Source organism: Ranitomeya variabilis, chromosome 4 (genome assembly GCF_051348905.1).
Source record: "Ranitomeya variabilis isolate aRanVar5 chromosome 4, aRanVar5.hap1, whole genome shotgun sequence".
NCBI classification, from domain to species: Eukaryota; Metazoa; Chordata; class Amphibia; order Anura; family Dendrobatidae; genus Ranitomeya; species Ranitomeya variabilis.
The window spans coordinates 91,108,161-91,132,800 of NC_135235.1; the positions used below are offsets into that span (position 1 = coordinate 91,108,161).

The 24,640-nt window shown below is 45.5% G+C and overlaps 1 protein-coding gene across 7 annotated transcripts in view; it reads right to left on the minus strand.

Moving 5' to 3' along the window:
- SGMS1 (sphingomyelin synthase 1) overlaps positions 1–24,640 on the minus strand; it is a 339,516-nt gene that overhangs the window by 55,993 nt on the left and 258,883 nt on the right. The window contains exons 1-3 of one of the 7 annotated variants that reach the window (XM_077258885.1): positions 8,538–8,823; positions 5,700–5,814; positions 5,414–5,499 (exon numbers count right to left, since the gene is read on the minus strand). The exons of 4 other annotated variants lie outside the window; for them this stretch is intronic. The gene's annotated coding sequence lies outside the window, so the exon portion shown is untranslated. Of the gene's footprint in view, positions 1–5,413; positions 5,500–5,699; positions 5,815–8,537; positions 8,824–24,640 lie in introns of those variants that run through there. 2 more of the 7 variants (XM_077258889.1, XM_077258883.1) reach the window with 2 other exon arrangements.

Genomic DNA, 24,640 nt, shown 5'->3' on the forward strand with positions numbered 1-24,640 from the left:
GGAAGTGTCTACCGAACTTTTTGAGAAGTTACAGGAAATCACCTGCCACATGTACCTGCCAACTACCCAAACAACTGAGGTAAACAGGCTCCGTTATCAGCTGTTCTGTGCCAGACGTGGAGTGGTAGAGTCAAGTCAACTCCCTCCTTGCCAGGACTGCCTTTTCATGCATGCACTGCGTGCAAACTACCAGGCTGCGATCTGGAGGAGAAGTCTGCAGAGCCAGCCATGGGTTGCAAACCCAACAGACTGCGGTTGGATGATAGATAACGACGGAAAGCTTGTTGTCAAGTGGATGCAAGGGGCACCAGCACCAGAAGCTATTATACAGCTACTGTCCTGCAAGTGTGTGCGGTCATGTGAACTTCCTCAGTGTACTTGCCTCAGCAATGGCCTGAAGTGCACAGACATGTGCAGATTACAGACATGCCAGAACAAGGGTACTGAAGACGAGCCAGTAGAACAACAGTCAGATTCAGAGTCCGATGTTGAAGATATTATGGAGTAACATATATATATATATATATATATATATATATATATATATATATATATATATATGCACATGACATGTTCAGTGTGTATTTACATAACTTGGATTAAATTTTGTTACAAATACTACATCTAGTCACTCCGGGTGGTACCGATATCGTCATATTTGGTTCTTGGCTCATGCTAAAATTCCTGTGGAACACCTAAAGGGTTAACAGTTTTTAAAAATGAGTTTTGAACAGCTTGAGGGGTGTAGTTTGCAAAATGGGGTAATTTATGGGTGGTTTCTGTTATGTAAGCCCCTTAAAGTGACTTCAGAAGTGACTTGGTCCTTTGAAAAGTGGGTTTTGCTGTAAATGTGAAAAATTGCGCATAAAACTATAAGCCCTATTACGTCGTAAAACAATAAGGTTTCATTTTCAAAATGATGCCAATATGAAGTAAACATGTGGGGAGTGTAAATTAATAACTATTATGGGGGGTATCAGTATTTTTGTAAAAAGCAGAGAATTTCAAAGTTAAAAAATTGCCGATTTTTCCAAAATTTCCGAATATTTAGCATTTTTTTATATAGAAAGGTAAAATATATTGACTCCCATTTAGCACTGACGTGAAGTACAATATGTCACGAGAAAACAATCTCAGAATGGCTTGGATAGGTGAAAGCGTTCCAAAGTTATTAGCCCATGAAGTGGCACAGGTCAGATTGGCTTAGGCACTTGGGTACAAATAGGCCTAGGGCTGAAGGGGTTAATAAGCTACGTATATGTAAGGGCTATCATATCAAAAAATAAACTACAGACATGCATCTACCTAAAAATACCAAAGAAAATTAGTCACTCCGGGTGGTACCGATATCTGGCCCGGCTCATGGACTTAATAAGAAGCGCAACAAAAAATCCTAGTGGGAACTCCGCCTAAAGGTTTGCTCACACTACACTATGCAGCATTAAAAGACTGCCGGCAGGTTACATGTTTGCCGGTTGGAACGATTAACAGCCTGTTTACACAAGCAGACCATGCTTCAGGTGTCCAGAAAAGAACTGCATGGGCACAGGCTGCAATTGTTCTCGGCAGCACAGGTTCTGTATACCTAGAACAAAGTGCTGCCGAGAACGTTCATCTTTCTGCAATCCAAAATATCGTTTCACCTGACAAACAAGTATGGTATTTTATTTGCTCGTTGGTTGACAGACAGTAGTTTCATGATGATTGTTCAGTCTGCACAAAGTATTCCAAGAAATGCCCATGATAATCTTGCATCTTTTTTACCGCGATGCGTTTTTATTTGCAGAAAAAAAACGCACCATGTGCACGAAACATGAAGAATGCATTCTAAATTATAGGATGCATAATGTATGCATTTTTAATGAGTTTTTATAGCGTTTTTTTCGCGAAAAACCGCAAAAAAACCCGCAAAAAAACCTGAACGTGTGCACATAGCCTTAAACACAGGAAAGTAGAAATTGCTTTCAGCCCACAGCGGATACAGGTAACAATTGTGTTCTGTAATACTAACAAATGTACAACAAGGCCTCATACAATGATCAAAGCAGTGAGTCTTGGCCGGGATTATCCATTGTATTCAGCCACAGACACAATAGGACACCTGCTGTACAGGTAAACAGCAGCTATTCCCACCAGCACCTTCCAGTACACAGAGGGACGTAATAATGGGCATTTTTCATGTTAGATTTCCCATGCAAACCAGGCACTCAGCGGGTAATTGTGAGTCCGAAAGCTAGTTATCCCCACTGCAGAACTTCCACAGGGGGAGGTAAGCATAAACCAGGGGTCTTCAGGTGTCGGGGGCTGTTGGACAATACTTGAAGTGCCGCCCCACTAGAGTCCCTTTGCTTTCCTTGAGTAGCTTCCATACACTTTACAGGAAACAAAAGCATCAGCCAGAAGAAGTCCATCAGGTTTATCAAGTCCTGCAGACTTCAGATGGTCAATGGTCCCATATAAAATAGACCCCAATAGGCTGCAAAGCAAAGCGCCACATTACTACTCAGCTCAAAAACATGGCGAACCATCAAGACCTGCTAGAGACCAGAAATGTCCATCACACAAGAATATTTCCAGTGTGTCCAGTAAAGGTAAAAACAGCAAAGTGTTCTGCCAACAGAGAACACGGGCACTGTGAGATACCGCACGGTGAATGCCGGCTACATAACATTTAAGGATTTTTCAAGGTAAAAAAATGTCACCTAACCACTGCATAGCAGATATGATCTTTAGGTGACCGACCACTGCTCCCATGAATTGGGGTCCCAAAGTCCATTGTGTGAGAGGCGCAGTAACCCACCCAATGGCGCACTAGGGCCTATTACAGTGTGAATGAGCATCTCTCAGGCCATCCGGAGTCACAGCATGCTCCAGCCATGAGCCGGCGGCTGCTCGAGGTCAGGCCTTTACAGAAAAGTCATGCACAGCTGCTGGAAAAGTCGCACATTTTCCTGGAGTAATCTGATGATTCACCCCCTCCCACACTTTTATTGTAAGCTTGTATACAATTTCATGCCAAAAAAATAAACTAAAAACAAAAAACTTCAGACATCCATCCCAGCTGGGGCTTTTCTGTACCTATGTAAAAAATGCAGCCTAGCATGTGCTTGGGAGTCTGGCTCACGCCACAAGGTGTCTGAGCACGCTTCATTACACCAGCACAGACCACACGGGTATCTGCTGCTGGAGCTTTCCTATATCCCAAATCCCCCCAGCTAGAGAGTAAGTTGCTTGTCTGGTTTCCACCTTGATAATTACTGTAGGTTGGGGTTTTCTGTGCTCAATACATACTAGGGTTAGTAGGTCACGTCATTCTTTACCATGTTCTCCCATTCACCAAAACACAAGACAACTAGCAATCACCTGCAATGCCCAACAACGAGGTATTTGGGTTTGACAAAAACTAACAAACAAGCTGCACCAGGCAACGTATCATATAAAACGATAATCCTGCACATTATACGTATACATATAGACACGCCACGGTGCCCAGAGACGACTCAAAACAAATGCACCACACTGCTTTGTGGTTTCCAAATTATGTAATTCATCACTGGCTTCAAGCAGAAATTTTCATAATGGAGTGGGATGGGAGCCAACTTTCATACGACTTTTAACTAGGCATAAGTCGGCAATGCCTTACAACACTTAACTTTCAGGTAAAGGTGAGGGGACACCATTTCTGAAGGATCAGCATTGCCACAAGGTATTGGAGCAGCTTTCATGGCTGTGGGTAGCTGTGTTTGGTCTGCATTGCTGGGCACTGGAGGGAAGATTTCAGCTGCATCTAGCCGCCCTCCTCCTAATCCTGCTCCGTGGGAGCGCCCCTCCAATCATGCCGGGATCAGGGCAATGTTACCATCAGGCCAGCCAGAATTGCGAATGTGATGCGAGAAACTCGCACGAGTATTTGGCATCAATACCCGGCACTGCCGCTGGCACTGGGACCGAAGCGTTCAGCTGCATAGAAACACATGCAACCGCACACTTCAGTCCCGAGTATTGATGCGCAAGTTTCTAGCACCACACTCAAGTCTGATCCCGGCCTTAAATATACAGACATGGTAACCAACCTCCAGAGTCTCACTACACTAGGACATTCGGGACACTGCTAAAAAGACAAGAATGTATATATAGATAGATAGATAGATAGATAGATAGAGAGAGAGAGAGGGATTGATTCAAAAAAGAGGCAGCACTCCATAGTAAGGTGAAAACATGTGGTTGGTTTAATCGACCCACATAGCCGGGCGACGTTTCAGCTCAAACTGAGCCTTTCTCAAGCCTATATATTATATATACACACACACTTTTTTTCATGTAGGACTTTATCTTGCAAGAATACATGCATGACAAGATATTTTTTTTTCCGGTCTGTCATTTTCATTCATTTAAGCTTCCCCCCAGTGTATTTTTTCTACCATAATACCATAGTGTTTTGGCCCTGTGTGTGTCGGCCGCTTACCAATCTGGTACTAAATGTGCTATCACTATCAATACTTTTAATCCCAGGAAACCTCTTATGCTGGGTGGACTATGTGTGCAGTATCAGATGAGGGGGGCTGCTGTGCAAGGAAAACTAAAAGAAATGACTCCTTGTTACTAAGCACCATGCAACACTGATTAGAGGGTCTCCACAGTCTGTCCCCCATTAACAAGGTACGGCACAATTTGAGGGAATAACAGTTTGCATCTAAAGAATAACCTGCAGTCAGGGAATGGCATTAACCATGTTCTCAGTGGCATTAATCTTTCTGTAAACTTTCTTCTGCAATGGCTGTGGTAATACACGAAGCGTGACGCTTAAAGGGGCACTCCGAGCTCATGTGAATGACAGTCCAACACAATACCATCTAGGACAAGGTTTAATAGGATTTATAAGAGTGCCAACTAATAGCAGATTTAAGCCCCCGTCACACTAAGCGAGGTCGCTAGCGAGATCGCTGCTGAGTCACAAGTTTTGTGACGCAACAGCGACCTCAGTAGCGATCTCGCTATGTTTGACACGTAGCAGCGACCAGGCCCCTGCTGTGAGATCTCTGGTCGTGTCGGAATGGCCTGGACCTTTTTTTGATCGTTGAGGTCCCGCTGGGTAGCACACATCGCTGTGTTTGACACCTTACCAACGACCTCATTGACTACAACGTCACACAGGACTTCCCTCATCGAGGTCTGAATCGTCATAATAGCTGCCATGTGACAGGGTCACAACGACCAACGACATCGTTGTACAGGTCGCTACAGGTCGCTGCATCGCTGCTGCGTCGTTGGGAAGATCTCACTGTTTGACATCTCACCAGCGACCACATAGCGACGCAGCAACGATCCCTGACAGGTCGTATCGTTGTCGGGATCGCTTTAGCGTCGCTAAGTGTGACGGGGCCTTTACAGTATGGAAGAGTGTTTTGCCTACCTGCAGGCACACGAGTATCAGCTGGAGCAGATGACTATCAGAGGTCTGTGGTTGATGTATAATTTTCTTGCATAGTTTCCATATAACTGCAAAAGATGATAGTTTAGATCTACATAAAATAAATGAAGCGTTGCCCTCTAAATAATGAACTTGTTACCCAGTGGCAGCGCACATGAGACTAAGGTCAGCTAAACCCGCCTTTTTCCATCTTCCATCTAATATATATTGGATGTTTGGCCCCGAGTCAGAAGAAAAAAAGGATCAGACAAGTCAAGTTGAAATATACCTGATCATCCTGTTCTTGAGGGAGATCCGCTGACTCCAGAAGTATACGGCCGCGGGGTAACACCCATTCATCATTGAGGGCCAAGTGCTCATGTGTATGGGCAGTCAGGAGAGAACTGTGGGCAGCAAAAGAATGGCGATGTACAAGTTGGCTGAGCAAGTGTGCAGAGCCACGCTGAGGCTGGGCATACCCCGCAGATTTATGACAGCTGTACCTGCCAACTTAAGAAGCACTGGACGGCCATCTAAGGCTAGGATCACATTTTATGTCTGCTGACATGTGTTGGATGTACATGATATATGCAGACGTGTGCAATACAGCAACCTACATCTGCTGACATGTTACACATACATTATGTGTGACACGTCCATCTGCATTTCCTTTGACGACCCCACATCTGTCCCAGCACATGATGGCTGATTTACTCAACCATTAAAGATACTGTCACACTAAACGACTTACCAACGATCACGACCAGCGATACGACCTGGCCGTGATGGTTGGTAAGTCGTTGTGTGGTCGCTGGGGAGCTGCCACACAGACAGCTCTCTCCAGCGACCAACGATCAGGGGAATGACTTCGGCATCGTTGAAGACCGTTTCAACGATGCCGAAGTCCCCCTGCAGCACCCGGGTAACCAGGGTAAACATCGGGTTACTAAATGCAGGGCCGCGCTTAGTAATAGCTTCCCTGCACTAAATGTGTCAGCGCCGGCAGTAACAGCGGTGACGTCACCGCTGTGCTCTGCTTTACGGCCGGCGCTGACACAGTCAGTGCGGGAAGCTGACTGCGGGGGACGTGACAGACATCGGAATGTGAGTATGTAGTGTTTTTTTTTTTTTTACTTTTACAATGGTAACCAGGGTAAATATCGGGTTACTAAGCGCGGCCCTGCACTTAGTAACCTGATATTTACCCTGGTTACAAGTGAACACATCAGCAATGACAGCGGGTGATCAGCGACCAAATAAAGGTCCTGATCATTCCCTACGACCAACGATCTCCCAGCCGGGGCCTGATCGTTGGTCGCTGTCACACATAACGAGATCGTTAGCGGGATCGTTGCTACGTCACAGAAAAGTGTGACGGTGCAACGATATCGTTAACGAAATCGTTATGTGTGAAGGTACCTTAAGTGCCTCTAACAACAGGGGGTGGATCGGAGCTTCACCCGCGGTTGTTAACCAGTTAAATACAATCACTGGCAGTGGGTTTTAACATGTGACGTCTGGAAGCGTTTTGTTATACAATAAGTATAGCACTGGCAAACTACTGAAGACAGTAAACAAAAAAAAAAAAAACTATGGTAAATAAAAGTATCGTTGGTATCGCTGTGTTCAGAAACGTCCGATCTATCAAAATATAAAGTAAATTAATGTGATCAGTACACTGCCTAACAAGGGAAAAAAAACCAAAAAACTCAAAAGCCAGAAATACCGATACTTTTTTGGTCCTCACAACATTGTAATAAAAGGAAATTAAAACATCGTATCTACCCCAAAATGGTATCAATAAAAATGTCAGATCAGGCTGCAAAAAATAAGCCCTCACAGCCCCAGATCCCAAAAAATGGAAATATTACAGGTCTCGGAAAAATGGACAAACTTTTTTTTTCTTCACAAATTTCTGAATTTTAATAAATAACTACACTTGTTTGGTATCTGCATACTCATACTAGGCTGGGGAATTGTATCAGCAGGTCAGTGTTATCATAATGGAATGACACACCCAGCCCCCTAGATTTCAGCCACAAGTCTTTGGGTAGAGGCAGAGGGTGTGACGGGAAAAGTCAATCTTTCCTCTCCACACCAAACTCATTAATAACCCATGTCTCATCAGTGTCACTGAGCTGAACTACTTCACGTGGCCCATTGAGAACAAAATAAACACGATACTTTTCCACAAGGGGTTTTTTAAGCACTAAGTGGGGTCAACTACGCTTGTCTGTAAAACTACCCCAAAAGAAAAAGAAACACTAAAAATGGTCAGGATTATGTTTGCCAGGTTGCCCAGTTTAATGCCTGGGTATGCCATATGATGTAGGAGGACCACACTGTATATGTGTAAGGAGGTAAGAGGGTGGAGTACAGGACACCAGCCATGTGTACGTAGGGAGATAAGACAAGAAACGGACACAACGCCCTCCGAGCGCCTGGCAGTGTAGGGGCCACCGTATACAGCCATTAATGGGGCACCAGCCCTACAGCATTGCAGCCGGTTTGGCAGGATAGCCAGCACACGGAGGGCGACCGCCAGCACGCCGAGGGCGACCGCCAGCACACGGCCTTATAGCACACACCCTTCCCGTCCGACATCCCACCACACACCAGCTCCACATCCTACAAGCCCCAGTAGGGTTATCTTTAGGGTCACTAACGCTCCCACATTGCCCATCACAGAGTAACCCTCATGTGTGGAGTAAACACTTCAGCCCCCTCAGTCACGGCACATGGTGCTGAGTAACAACCTCCGCTGTCTGTGCTTGTGCCACAGGTCAGGGCTGACACAGCTGGAGACCTTTACCCCCTGACCCTCCGGCCGGGCACGGGGCACCTGAGGTCACCAGCTGGCACACGGCGGGGGCACACAGTACATATGGCAGCAGCACAGCCCTCCTAACGTTCTGCCCCACTCTCTGTTATCAGCCACAAGTAAACCCGCTGCCTCCTACACGTTGTGGCACAGACTCCAATAACTGCCCTGATGACGTCACATCCCGGGGTCCTCACCAGTAAACACACCCGGGGCTGCCGCTACACGTGCAGGACTACAAGTCCCAGGGAGCACACAAGTGGCCGGCGGCTGTGGAACGTCCCGGTCCCCGCACAGTGGACTCACCGTCCCGCCGCTCAGCTCCGGAGGGTCCCGGCGCCGCTCGCTCCAGAAGTTAGTGGGAAATGCCTGGTGTCTGCGGGAAGGAGGGACACGGGGGCGGGAGCCCGGGCCGGAGCCTATCCGAGCGGCAGCCCCGCAGGCCCGCGGTGACGGACACGGGGGGAGTGTTCTGCGCGGCTGGGCTCAGGGTGTGGTACCGCTCACTTCTCCGCAAGAACTCGGTCCCAGGAGCAGAGCGGCCTCCGGAGGACGAGCGGCCCCGGCATCCGCGCACCGGGGAGGAGGAGGAGGAGCGCTCCCCCGCGCACACGGCCGCGCGCCGCACCCTCACTTTCTGCACCTCTGATTGGTCTGGGAAAGTCCAGCAGAAACTTACTGCCCCTCCCCCAGCTCCTCAGCACCAGGGGGAAAGTTTCCAGACGAGCAGCGGCCAGAAGATGGCGCTGTACACGGGGCTGCAGCGAGGGCTCCAGCACAGGGAGAAGCACAGCTCTGCCCCCACCGAGGACCCCCACACCAGAAGTGCAGGAGGTCCACATCTGGAGGCCTCAGGCAGAGGGGCGGCTGTCTACTAGGAGCTCAGGGGTCTTCACAGATAAAGCACCTGCCCATTCTACTCTAGGGAGCTGTTCACATCACTCGGGGTAGGTTTTTTAGCGCTTTCATGATCATATAAAAAAAAATCACAGACAAGTCCATTTGTGATTCAAGTCACGGATCAAAATTTCACATACAAGTGTGTATATATCCATAAAAACGGCAGACAGCACCTACAGTGGCTTGTGGCAGTATTCACTCCTTGGCTTTTTACCTCTTCGATACATTACAACCTGCATTTACAGACTGCTGTAATCAGATGTGTGTGTGGAGCATCATATGTTTTCACCCTTTTGCTATGAAGCCCCTACAGATTTCTGGTGTAAGCTACTCCATAAGCCGCATGTTTTGTGCACACGTTGCGGATTGGGGTGCAGAATTCTCTGCACAAAATTCACATCTCCTGGCAAAAAACGCAGGTGTGGATTTGACACGTTTTTATGCGGATTTTGTGCGTTTTTGCAGATTTTATGCGTTTTTTACCCCTGCAGATTTCTATAATGGAAGGGTGCAGAAACGCTGCAGATCCGCACAAAAGAAGTGACATGCTACTTCTTTTGTTCCGCAGCGTTTTTCATGCGGAATTTTCTGCACCATTTAGCACAGCATTTTTTTTTATTGATTTACATTGTACTGTAAATCACACTGCGGATCTTCAGCGTTTTTACGTGGAAAAAACCGCTGCGGATCCCCACTAAATCTGCATCGTGTGCACACAGCCTCAGTGTCACCTGGTCTGTCAGTATATACACTTTACCTCTACTGAAAGGCTGTAACACCATTAACCAAGAGACAACACTAACCAAACACCACCAAAAAGACCAAGGAGATCTCCAAACAAGTGAGGACAAAGTTACAAGTCAGGGTCGGGTTATAAAAAAATATCCCAACCTCTGATGATTCCTTGGAGCACCATCAAATCCATTATCCTCAAATGGAAAGACTGTGGTACCACAACAAACCTGCCAAGAGAGAGAACCGACCACCAGAACTCTCAGCCAGGGCAAGGAGGGCATTAATAAGACAAACAGCACAGAGACCAAAGGTAGCCCTGAAGGAGCTGTAGAGTTTCCAAGCAGAGAAAGGAGTATTTGTCCATACGACCACAATAAGCCGTACACTCCATAGAGGTGGCCTTTATGGAAGAGTGGGCAGACAAAAACCTTTCCTTACACACAAAAATTGTAAGGCTCATTTTGAGAATGCCAAAAGACATGTGAGAGACTCCCCAAATGTGAGGAGGAATGTGCTGTGATCAGATGAGACCAAAATTGAACTTTTTTGACAACCAAGGTAAACACTGTATCTGGCGCCAAACCAAAATAGTTAATCACGCCAAGAACAGCATCCCCACAATGAAACGTAGTGGTGGCAGCATCATGCTGTGGGGATGTTTTATGGCAGCAGGGACAAGGAAAATGGTGTGAGTCTAGGGGAAGATGGATGGTGATAAATACAGGGATATTCCTGAGCAAAACCTGTCTCAGTCTGTCAGTGATTTGAGACTGGGATGGAGGTTCACCTTCCTATGAGGCCTGTCCCACACGTCCAGATAATTCCGGTACCGGAAAAATCGGTACCGGAGTTATCCGTGTCGTGTGTCTGTGTGCTCACTTGGCACATCAGTGTGGCACACGTGCGGCAGCCGTGTGCCGACTGGGTACCACACGGACCGTGCAGGAGACAGCGCTAGAGATAAGCGCTGTCCCCTGCATCTGGTGCTGAAGCCGCCATTCATTTCTTCTCTCCAGCAGCGTTCGCTGGAGAGAAGATATGAAAAATCATTTTTTTTGTTTAAAATAAAAATCCCTGTCACCACCCCCCTCCCACCCACTGTGCGCCCGGCCGCTGATAATAAAATACTCACCCGGCTCCCTCGCTGCTTCCTCTCAGCGCCGCAGCTTCTTCCTGTATGAGCGGTCACGTGGTACCGCTCATTACAGTGATGAATATGCGGCTCCACCCCTATGGGTGCTCAGTGCTCTGTGCTATCTGTGCTCAGACTTGAAGATTGCTGTTCACCAGAGGAAACCATCTAACTTGAATTATCCTTTAGGAATTCCTTTAGGAATGGGCAAAAATGCCATGTGGAAAATTATAGTGACTTGTCCAAATAGACATGCAGCTGTAATTGCCACAAAAGGAGGCTCTACAAAGTACTGACTTTAGGGGGGTGAATAGTTATGCACACTAAAGTTTTCATTTATTTTGCAGGACCTTAGGTATCCATGGTTACAACTGCTGGCAATTAGCTGTCACCATCAGTGGTCATAACCATGGATACCTAAGGGCCTGTACATGAGGAAAGAGATACATAGTGAATCAGAAAAACTATACATTTCTAATTGGCGGTATTTGCTAATATTATTATCACACCTACTACATATAGGAATAGGATCTAGGAGATGAGACTACCCCTTTAAAGGGAACCCGTTACCAGGTTTTGCTGATATGAGATACGGCCACCACCTTTCATGCCTGATATACAGCATTCTATAATGCTGCCCCCAACCCGACCTGCAATAAAGAAAAAGATCTTTTGTTATACTCACCTGCGGCACCGCGCTCCTGTGCAGATGTACTACTGAGCCCTGACGAGGGCAGAGCAAAGTACTGCAGTGCGCAAGTGCAGAGAAAGGTCAGAGAGCGCGCAATAGAGACTGCGGATGATGTAGAGACGTGTCATCCTCACAAGATGGAGGACGGCATCACAAAGAGAAGGGAGATGGCGGACCGAGACCAATGACACCCCTGAGACTGGACTGCCCTGCAGGTGAGTATAATAAATGGTCTTTTTCTTTCTTCCAGGTCTGGTTGGGGGCTTCTATATATCACTAGATGGAGGCCCGATGCTATCTCATCGGGAGGGCGGTAATGTCGCGATGTGGGCAGACTGCAGCGTTGAGAATCTCTCACCCCCATGTGCTCACCCACCTATCCACTCTCTCTGCATTTTTTTTGTCCCAGCGATGCTGTTGCTCTTCAAGAGCCTGATTTGCCCATTGTTGTCTTCGACATTGTGCCTCTGCTACTGTCCTTTCATTGTCATTGGCGTACTTTTTAGCAGGAGCCATGTTGGCGTTGATATTTGCTTTTTAAAGGGGTTTTCCCACGAACTAATGTTCATTTGAAAAATTGTGTCTGACCGTGTACAGAACATACCACAGCTCCTGGGCAGGGGAGGAAGCAAAAGACAATACTGACATTACAGCAGGAGATCGCAGAGGATTCATTTTGTGAGGTAAAATATTGTTTAAAAAGTCAGTGAAATATTTAACTTCACAAAATGAATCCACTGTGATCTCCTGCTGTAATGACAGTATTGTCTTTTGCTTCCTCCCCTGTCCAGGAGATGTGGTATGCTCCGTACACGGTCAGACACATACAATTTTTAAAATGAACTTTCGTTCATGGATAAACCCCTTTAATGTGACCGGCTTCCTCTGCCTGTAGACATGTCGCACATCTGCCGCCGGGATCAGCGGAATGATTCACTGCATCTGCATGTAATTCGCGCATGTGCAGTAAATCAGACCGCCGCCATCTTTGTGCAGACAAATAGCGGCGGTCACATTAAAACTGCGCATGCGCTCCTCCTGTACAAATACTGCAGCGGTCAGTGAATCATTCGGCTGATCCCGGCGGCGTGTTCTGCTGGTGGTACCGCGCAAGAGGCTGCGTACGGCATATACAGTGTGTGTAGTGCGTATACAGTGTGTGTGCGTGGTGCGTACGGCGTATACAGTGTGTGTGTGTGGTGCGTACGGCGTATACAGTGTGTGTGTGGTGCGTACGGCGTATACAGTGTGTGTGGTGCGTACGGCATATACAGTGTGTGTGGTGCATATGGCGTATACAGTGTGTGTGGTACGTACGGCGTATACAGTGTGTGTGTGTGTGGTACGTACTGCGTATACAGTGTGTGTGGTACGTACTGCGTATACAGTGTGTGTGGTACGTACGGCGTATACAGTGTGTGTGGTACGTACGGCGTATACAGTGTGTGTGGTACGTACGGCGTATACAGTGTGTGGTACGTACGGCGTATAGAGTGTGGTACGTACGGCGTATACAGTGTGTGTGGTACGTACGGCGTATAGTGTGTGTGGTACGTACGGCGTATAGTGTGTGGTACGTTCGGCGTATAGTGTGGTACGTACGGCATATACAGTGTGGTACGTACGGCGTATACAGTGTGTGTGGTACGTACGGCCTATACAGTGTGTGTGGTACGTACGGCGTATAGTGTGTGGTACGTACGGCGTATAGTGTGTGGTACGTTCGGCGTATAGTGTGGTACGTACGGCGTATACAGTGTGGTACGTACGGCGTATACAGTGTGGTACGTACGGCGTATACAGTGTGTGTGGTATGTACGGCGTATATAGTGTGTGGTACGTACGGCGTATACAGTGTGTGGTACGTACGGCGTATACAGTGTGTGGTACGTACGGCGTATACAGTGTGTGGTACGTACGGCGTATACAGTGTGCGTGTGGTACGTACGGCGTATAGAGTGTGGTACGTACGGCGTATACAGTGTGTGTGGTACGTACGGCGTATAGTGTGTGTGGTACGTACGGCGTATAGTGTGTGTGGTACGTTCGGCGTATAGTGTGGTACGTACGGCATATACAGTGTGGTACGTACGGCGTATACAGTGTGGTACGTACGGCGTATACAGTGTGTGTGGTACGTACGGCGTATACAGTGTGTGTGGTACGTACGGCCTATACAGTGTGTGTGGTACGTACGGCGTATAGTGTGTGGTACGTACGGCGTATAGTGTGTGGTACGTACGGCGTATACAGTGTGGTATGTACGGCGTATACAGTGTGGTACGTACGGCGTATACAGTGTGTGTGGTATGTACGGCGTATATAGTGTGTGGTACGTACGGCGTATACAGTGTGTGTGGTACGTACAGCGTATACAGTGTGTGGTACGTACGGCGTATACAGTGTGTGGTACGTACGGCGTATACAGTGTGTGTGGTACGTACAGCGTATACAGTGTGTGTGGTACGTACGGCGTACAGTGTGTGTGTGTGGTACGTACGGCGTATACAGTGTGTGTGTGGTGCGTACGGCGTATACTGTGTGGTGTTGCGTACGGCGTATAGCGTGTGTGTGTGTGGTGCGTACGGCGTATACAGTGTGTGGTACGTACAGCGTATACAGTGTGTGTGGTACGTACGGCGTACAGTGTGTGTGTGGTACGTACGGCGTATACAGTGTGTGTGTGTGGTGCGTACGGCGTATACTGTGTGGTGTTGCGTACGGCGTATACAGTGTGTGGTGCGTACGGCGTATACAGTGTGTGTGTGGTACGTACGGCGTATACAGTGTGTGTGTAGTGCGTACAGCGTATACAGTGTGTGTGTGGTGCGTACGGCGTATACAGTGTGTGTGTGGTGTGTACGGCGTATACAGTGTGTGTGGTGCGTACGGCGTATACAGTGTGTGTGTGTGTGGTGTGTACGGCGTATACAGTGCGTGTGGTGCGTACGGCGTATACAGTGTGTGTGGTGCGTACGATGTATACAGAGAGTGTGTGGTGTGGTGCGACGGTGTCCCGCTGGTGGTACCACGCAAGAGACTGGTACCACCAGCAGTTTCCATATTGAGACACCCATCACTTGGGTGTCCCCTCACTTGGGTGTCCCAATATGGCGGTCGGTGAACTTCTGCCGCTTGGAATTCTGGGATCCAGACACATCTGGACAGAACAGGATGTGAAGACCTTACAAGGTAAATATACAAATAGATTATAGAATGCTGTGTTCAGCCCTGAAAAGTGGTGGCCCTATATTATATCAGCCAAATCTGGTGACAGGTTCACTTTAACCCTTTAAGGACCAGGATTATTTTGGTTTTTTGCTCACCTTCTTCCCAGAGCCATAACTTTTTTTAGTTTTCCATCAATATGGCCATGTGAGGGCTTGTTTTTTTGCAGGATGAGTTGTACTTTTGAATGACACCATTGGTTTTACCAAATGGTGTACTGGAAAACGGAGAAAAAAAAATTCAAAGTGCAGTGAAATTGCAAAAAGAGGGCAAGTCTGCAATTGTTTTTTTTGCCAAGTTAATTAATTGCTAAAACTGACCTGCTATTATGATTCTTTTTTTATTTAAGTGGCGAAAAAAAACATTGCCATTTCTTTAGACCTGTAGCGTCTCCATTTTTTGGGATCTGGTGCGGGTTGGCTTATTTTTTGTGCTGAGTTGACGTTTTTATTTACACCATTTGGGGGTAGATACGATGTTTTGATCGCCCGTTATTGCATTTTAATGCAATGTTGCGGCGACCCAAAAAACGTAATTCTGTCATTTTGACTTTTTTTACCGTTATGCCATTTACGATAGGATTATTTTTATAGATTGATAGATCAGGCGATTCTGCATGAGGTGGTACCAAATATGTGTATTTTATTTTAAATGGAGCAAATGGGAGGTGATTTCAACTTTTTATTTTATTTTTTTTTTATGTTTTTAAAAAGATTTTTTTTCACTTTTTACTTCTCAGCTACACACAGTGGAGCTGCAGTCCTGCTCTGTGTAGAGAAATGCTTACTTGCTACGAGCGCTGACCGCTGGGCGATGCTCAGATCAATCGCTGCAGACCCCTGGGTTGTCATGCTAACCCATCGGCGACCTCCGGTCATGTGACACAGGCGCTGATGGGCATGGTTTGTGACGTGCTGCCGGTGGCGTGTGCATGTTAATTGGAGAAATTACTTTCTCAGCTCCGGATTCTGTCATGCGAGAAAATGATTCACTGACACTCGGCTCATGATGGCAGCAGAGCTGGAGCCGAGGATCATTAGCATATCGCATCCGATACTATACACTAGTATGACCCCAGCTTAACTCAATATTTTTGGCAAGTGACAGGTGCTCTAAGCTTTTTTTTTATATATATATAAATGCAACTGTGGTTAGTGTCTTATGTGGGAAAATGTCCAGTTTGTATTGTAGTTTTGCAATGGACGCCATGTGGCTGCTGTGTAAATGTCATGCTTTTAATGCGCTTCTTGAAATGCAAGTCTCTGAAAAACTAAAGAGGATCGTGCATGCTGTGTTTTATGCCGTGTGTGCTAATTTCAACAAGTGTATGAATCTATTCACTTTGATCTGTGTTCTGTTTTGCACATGGATAAAACACGGACCAAAGAAATGGTCGTCTGAGCGAGGCCTTGGAGAAATCTCATGACCTACGAGTGGGGATGAGTTATCCCGAACTGCAAACTTCTAGGTTTATAGCGGACACGTAGTGTCAGGTGCTGAACTCCAAACATGGACTTTTTCAGGATTGAGACTTTGGGGGTACAAAAAACCACCCTCTATGGTGGTACAGAAAAACACCGTCTGGTGGGGTGCAGAAAAACACCCTCTGTGGGGGTACAAAAAAACATCCTCTGTGGGGGTACAGAAAAACATCCTCTGTGGGGGTACAGAAAAACACCCTCTGTGGGGGTACAGAAAAACACCCTCTGTGGGGGTACAGAAAACACCCTCTGTGGGGGTACAGAAAAACATTATCTGTGGGGGTACAGAAAAACACCCTCTGGGGGGGTACAGAAAAACATCCTCTGTGGGGGTGCATAAAAACACCCTCTGTGGGGGTACAGAAAAACACCCTCTGTGGGGGTACAAAAAAACATCCTCTGTGGGGGTACAGAAAAACAGCCTCTGTGGGGGTACTTTGTTTTATTTGGCAGCCCTCTAGCCCGTACTACGACCATTTTACAGCACCAAAGTTCGGGTCCCCATTGACTTCTATGGGTTTCGGGTAGAGTTCCAGTACCCGAACTAAACTTTGGATGAACTCGATGAACCCAAACATCCACATCCCTACTTATGAGAGTAACCAAGGGAGAAGACAATGCAGATTTGGTATATTTCAGGCGGTATTCACTTAAATAGGGCAAAGCTGCCATACCAAGCACCAGTCTAATATTGATGGCATAGACCTAGCTTACCCCTTTACGGGTATATTAACACACGGCAAATTTGTTTCAGAAATTTCTGTGACTGTTTGATTCATTTGAATGTGGCTTGTGTAAATTCACAAGAAGAATATCACGGGCTTCACGTCATGTTTTTTGTAGGAAAATCGCACATTTTTGCGCAATGATTTTGAAATTATTTTTTTGCGATCTCTCTCTTCCCCAATAATTTTTCCTAAGTAATAAACTAGAGCATGGCTTAGCAGAGAGGGAAGAATTGGAGAACCAATTTTCCATATATGGCATACAGAAGCCGCCATGATACTTGGCTGGCTATGCTCCGACATAGTCTGCTGTTCTTCATGTATATTCTGCAGGTAGCTGACAATAATGCAGCCCCCCATCTTCATAGATATAAGTGTATATTCACATGAGGCAGATTTTCCCCATCTCACCTGCTGCAGAAACTCACATGTATGGAATATATTTTTCCCCTCATTGACATCGTAGGTTTGGTGACAATTTTGCAATCATATTGCAGCTGCGCACACAATGTACATGCACACCGTACTTCTGGGCAGTCCCGGATCCTGCGTTCCTTTACCTATTAGCAAGGTAAATATAGCACAAAAGATATGGAGCAACTGGAAATTAACGAGGCATTAAAATATCACATTGCCCACACTTACAGGAAGTTAGATAGGCATTCATTTATGATTCTAGGGGCTGACATAGCTTCATGCATTGGGCAAACTATCAATCCGCTGGCCGCTCTTCCTCTCGAACCCTCCAATGCACACTCGGCTTGGTTGAGCCTGTTTTCAATAGGGAGAGAGGAGACCCCTTATCTCCTGTGATCTCAAAGGAACGGGCATATCGACGACATCTGTCTGCCTGCAGAGAAAAATCTCCACCCAACACAAGGTTAGCTGGTCTCCCAGGAATCGCTGGGTTTGGCCAACATTATTTATAGTATATGGTCACATAAAAGGATTCTTTGCTCCAAATACATCTATGTGAAGATTATGAGATAAACGTATGTGCACTGCAGACCAGCGTTTACAAGAGCCAGGGTCCCAAAGTCTACTGGCTGGAGACTGGAGTAGTGATGCGCAGGACTACGTCTGTCTGTCAAGCCCCATGGAAGTGAGTTGAGCATGCAAATCCAGGTTCTTGAGATCTGATCAGACATTTATAACCAACCTTATAAATAATCAATTATATATAATTAGTGGCAAAAAGATTCACACAGATCAAGTTGATCGCAAATTCGCAAAAAGTCGGAACCAATTGGATTTTTTGCGGCATTCGCAGAACCATGCGGTTTGATGCAACTCCATTCACTTGCACTCTGCTGGATGTAGCAGTGCTATAAAGCAATCTGTGGCCACACAACTACTCTCACAGCCACTGTGCACCCCCAACCGTAAGCACAGTGAGCGCAATACAACATCTGGTACCCTGATTGACCGGTATAAACCCTAAGAACAATTGGAAAAATGAACATTTTCAGTTTGGTTTTACTTTTACCAGTGGAAATGATTTAATGATAATAAAAAAAAGGAATTGCACTGCATGCGACATGTAGAGTATGTCCGCACAAGAGAATCATAGGGCAAAATAAGGACTAGAAGAAGAGTATCAAAACCGATCGCTTTAGAAATGCTCATTACACGGTAATATTTCAGATTATACAGGCTGACGATCACAACATAAATGAGCAAAACACTCGTTAATTGGGTGAATTGATCTTTTATTCTGCACAGAAGGTGTAGCGTCTCGGTAGCACATCCTAATATGTAAATAGGTCTCGAGCTGCCGAGAACAACGGCAGCCTATGCACACTGTGTAAACAGGCTGTTGGGGTATGTGTCCACGTTCAGGAAACGCTGCGTGTTTGACCCTGCGTTGAGCCGCAGCGTCCAGATGTTACAGCATAGTGGAGGGGATTTCATGAAATCCCGTCTCCACTATGCATTAAAAGACGCATGCGGCACACCCGAGAAAACTCACATGCGGCGCATCTTTTAAGATCGCAGCATGTCCTTACAATGCAGAAACAACGCAAGGACAACGCAGGTGACCTGCCAGTGACCTCAGGTGCAGATTTGGTCTGGATTTTACCTGCATAAAATCCTGACCAAATCCTGATGCAATCCTGAACGTGGACACATACCCTTACAAGACCGCTGAGCGATAAACAGGTTGCTGTTCGGCAGTTATTTAATACTGCGCATCGCACAATGTGAATGGGCCCTTCTGGGTTTTACTTATGTCTTTTTTACAATTTGTTCCATTTTTCTTTCTGTATTGTATCTGTTGCTGTCATGTACTGTGCTCCTAGGGTCTCGTTCAGATGAGCATATAATACAGATGTGTTAAATACAGACAGCACACAGACCAATGTTATTCAATAAGCCTGTTCAGATATGTTTTTTAACCTAGTGTCCATGTGGAAAAAAAAATTGCAGCATGTACTAGTCCCTTCCAAATTTTGGATAAGACTCGCTCATTCAAGTGTGCAAAAAAAAGCTGGATCTCATATGGATCATCTATATAGGATCGGACTTTTACGGTTATATTATTAACCAAGGAAACCATTTGATCATGTACATTTTAAAGATGTTGATGTATAAATACAGTGGTCGGCGCTCATAGCAAGTGAGCATTTCTGCTACATACAGGCGATCTGATCATCACCTGTATGTAGGAGAGCTGATTGGACAACTGCAGCTTCATATTTGTGTCGCCGGGTTCAGAATCGCCCGATCTATCAATGTAAAAAAAAGAATTAACCCGATGCTAAACGCCGTAACGAGAAAAAACAGTCAAAACGCCAGAATTACCTTTTTTTTTTTTTGGTAGTTGCTACAGTGCAATAAAATGCAATAACGGGCGATAAAAAGATCATATCTACACCAAAATGGTAGCAATAAAAACGTCAGCTTGGCGTGCAAAAAACAAGCCCTCACCCAGCCCTAAATCACAAAAATGGAGATGCTACAGGTCTCAGAATTTTTTTTTTCTATTAAAAGTTTGGATTTTTTTTCACCACTTAAATAAAAAAGAACCTAGACATGTTTGGTGTCTATGAACTCGTAATGAGCTGGAGAATCATAATGGCAGGTCAGTTTTAGCATTTACTAAACATGGCAAAAAAAACCAACAACTGTGGAATTGCACTTTTTTTTGTAATTTTACCGCACTTGGAATTTTTTTTCCTGTTTTCCAGTACATGATATGTTAAAACCAATTGTGTGGTTCAAAAGGACAACTTGTCCTGCAAAAAGACAAGCCCTCGCATGGCCATTTTTACCCAAAAAATAAAAACAATTATGGCTCTGGGAAGAAGGGGAGCAAAAAACAAAAACGGTAAATAACCCTGGGGTTAAAGACGTCGTGCGCACATACCCTTATACAGGCTCTACTAAGGCACAATAGTAGGACATATTTATTGTTTATAAAGTTGCCTAATTTAGCATTTAAGAAAAAAGTGAAGGAAAAAAAAGCAACACAAAGGTTTTTATACACATAAAATAAAACTAAGGCAGCTGAAAAGGAAACTGGATTACTGTAATCTGAAGCACCCTTGTACAATTGTTACCTATAAATTAGGGGCAATTCAGACTACGCAGCCAATCTGCTGTGCAGCAACCTATGTATTATTCAGCTCCAAGTTGCACAGTCTTTCCTAATAGGCGAAAGCGGAGTTCTGACAAGCATATTCCATGGAACTATTCACAGGAGTAGTTTTCCCACCCAGACTGTTCTGCGGACTGTAGTCGGATAGCTAGAATTGTGAACTATAGATGGACTGGATCCACAAATCAGGACGAGACCAGGTAGAGAATTCACACACCCATGTGCACTCTGCCTAATAAAAATATATTACTATTTTGGGATTACTTTTAGATTTTCTAGATATCTATCAAATCTGCTCTTTGAATACCCTTTGAGGCTGAGAAAAAAAAACAGTCCATATTAAGTATTATTACATGTATTTATTCCACATGGAGTCCTGCAAGTGATTTATGTTTTATATTAGTACGTTTTGCATTATGTCAAGAACTTAAGCTAAAGTCTGTGAAACATATTACGTTTTATTCCCCTGTAACTCTCTATCTTTAGAACAAAGGCCGATTTCAGGAAGAGGAAAAAAGCTGCTGACCTCTGTGGAGTTACGTAGATCCTATCATAAATGACGAATAGAAAAACATTGTGTAACTTTAACCATGAGGCCATGTCCAGCGTGCTATGGTCAGGTCACTCTACTCATCGAGTTGTTCACACCGCTCACATTTAGGGTACTGTCACACTCTGCAACTTTCCAACGATCACAACCAGCGATACGACCTGGCCGTGATCGTTGGAAAGTCGTTGTGTGGTCGCTGGGGAGCTGTCACACAGACAGCTCTCCAGCGACCAACGATGCCGAAGGCCCCGGGTAACCAGGGTAAACATCGGGTTACTAAGCGCAGGGCCGCGCTTAGTAACCCGATGTTTACCCTGGTTACCAGCGTAAAAGTAAAAAACAAACAAACCGTACATACTCACATTCCGGTGTCCTTCAGGTCCCTTGCCGTCTGCTTCCCGCACTGACTGAGTGCCGCCGTAAAGTGAAAGCAGATCACAGCGGTGACGTCACCACTGTGCTCTGTACTGCCTTACGGCCGGGAGTCAGTCAGAGCGGGAAGCAGACGGCAAGGGACCTGAAGGACACCGGAATGTGAGTATGTACGGTTTGTTTGTTTTTTACTTTTACGCTGGTAACCAGGGTAAACATCGGGTTACTAAGCGCGGCCCTGCGCTTAGTAACCCGATGTTTACCCTGGTTACAAGCGAACGCATCGCTGGATCGCTGTCACACACAACGATCCAGCGATGACAGCGGGAGATCCAGCGACGAAGCAAAGTTCCAAACGATCTGCTACGACGTACGATTCTCAGCAGGGTCCCTGATCACTGCTGCGTGTCAGACACAGCGATATCGTATGGATATCGCTGGAACGTCACGGATCGTACCGTCGTAGCGATCAAAGTGCCACTGTGAGACGGTACCCTTAGGTGATTGACATTCATGATTTTTCCATGAATTTATGCATCTATCGCTCTACTTTCCATGGAGAGATGATCTGTCCAGTTAATACAGAAAACCACTGCAGAAATGTGCATGTTTTGCAGCAATTTGAGAAAAATTGAAGTATCAAAAAAACGGTTGTTTGACAAAACTGGAAAAAAACAGTGGTAACAGAGAGGAGGGCATGTCATACTTCACTACATCAGAAATCTTGCATCTCTCTCAGACTACGGTATTTTGTGAGCTTTTGATGTTAGATTTTCTGCTGTATTTTTGCACCCTTTATGCAAAAAAGGTTACTTGTGTTTTTTTCACTGCGATTTTGATGCTTCGGTTTTTGTCTCTGGTTAGTATGTCATGTTTTAAATAAAGCTGCTTTGTTTTTTCGATACTTCATGGTATTTTGTTTTGACAAAAGTTTTGAGATATACTCATGTGCAGATAATGCACTAAAAACATACAGTATGTGTATGTTTGCATCCAATGTAAATCTATGCACATAAAACTAGGCGTACCCACAAGAGAGGCGGACATGTTGTTTATTTAAAACATGCCCCGCATGACAAAGCTAAATGTGAAACGCACACTGGGTCTGGTGGGGGAACCTATTCTTTTGGAACAGTCATTGGTCTCTACACTTAATAATAATAATAATAATAATAATAATAATCTTTATTTATATAGCGCCAACATATTCCGCAGCGCTTTACAGTTTAACAGTTTCAAACACAACAGTCATAGGTAACAATGTTAACAATACAGCAATAAAGCAAAATAAGACGACCCTGCTCGTGAGAGCTTACAATCTACAATGAGGTGGGGAGATACAAAGTACAGGTGTGTATTTACAATGATGGTCCAGCCATCTTCAGGGGGTGGGGGGTAGATGAGATAGTGAATGGGCTACACACACACACAAACATAAAATGACTGATTAGGGAATGTGATAGGCCGCTCTGAACAAATGAGTTTTGAGTGAGCGCCTAAAACTATGCAAGTTGTGGATGGTCCTAATATCTTGGGGTAGAGCATTCCAGAGGATTGGCGCAGCACGGGAGAAGTCTTGGAGTCGGGAGTGGGAGGTACGGATTAGTGCAGAGGTTAGTCGAAAGTCGTTTGCAGAGCGCAGCGGTCGGCTAGGCCGATAGACAGAAATGAGGGAGGAGAGATGTAAGGGGGTGCCGCACTGTGCAGAGCTTTGTGGGTGAGAACAAGTACTTTGAATTGTATCCTGTAATGAATGGGCAGCCAGTGTAATGACTGGCGAAGAGCGGACACGTCCGAGTAACGATTAGCCAGATGGACGACCCTGGCTGCTGCATTAAGGATAGACTGGAGAGGGGAAAGTCGCGTGAGGGGGAGGCCAATTAAAAGAGAGTTGCAGTAGTCCAGACGGGAGTGGATTAGGGCGACAGTGAGAGTTTTTGTTGTCTCCATGGTGAGAAAAGGGCGGATTCTAGAGATGTTCTTTAGGTGTAAGGCCGGCGTCACACTCGGCGTAAGACAATACGGTCCGTATTTTACGGCCGTAATACGGCCGAAATACGGTGAAATGTTCCCAAAATAGTGATCCGTAGGCAGGGTGTGTCAGCGTATTTTGCGCATGGCATCCTCCGTATGTAATCCGTATGGCATCCGTACTGCGAGATTTTCGCGCAGGCTTGCAAAACCGACATCTAATGGATTTATGTGCTCAAATGTTCATTAAAACATATATACAGTATATATATATATATATATATATATATATATATATATATGTCATTGAGACACATATATATATATTCTGTATTTAGATTTCATTCAGTGCGATATCTGTGAACAGCCGGTAATTCAATTGCCGGCTTTTCATTTCTCCTGCACAAACCCGACAGGATATGAGACATGGTTTACATATAGTAAACCATCTCATATCCCCTTTTTTTTGGCATATTCCACACTACTAATGTTAGTAGTGTGTATGTGCAAAATTTCAGCGCTGTAGCTGCTGAAATAAAGGGTTAAATGGCGGAAAAAATTGGCGTGGGCTCCCGCGCAATTTTCTCCGCCAGAATGGTAAAGCCAGTGACTGAGGGCAGATATTAATAGCCAGGAGAGGGTCCATGGTTATTGGCCCCCCCGTGGCTACAAACATCTGCCCCCAGCCACCCCAGAAAAGGCACATCTGGAAGATGCGCCAATTCTGGCACTTGGCCACTCTCTTCCCACTCCCTGTAGCGGTGGGATATGGGGTAATGAAGGGTTAATGCCACCTTGCTATTGGAAGGTGACATTAAGCCAGATTAATAATGGAGAGGCGTCAATTATGACACCTATCCATTATTAATCCAATTGTTGGAAAGGGTTAAAAAACACACACACACATGATTAAAAAGGATTTTAATGAAATAAACACAGCGGTTGTTGTAATAATTTATTGTTCGCTCAAATCCATTTGCAGGCCCTCGCTTGGCAACATAATAAACGCACAAGATACATACCTTC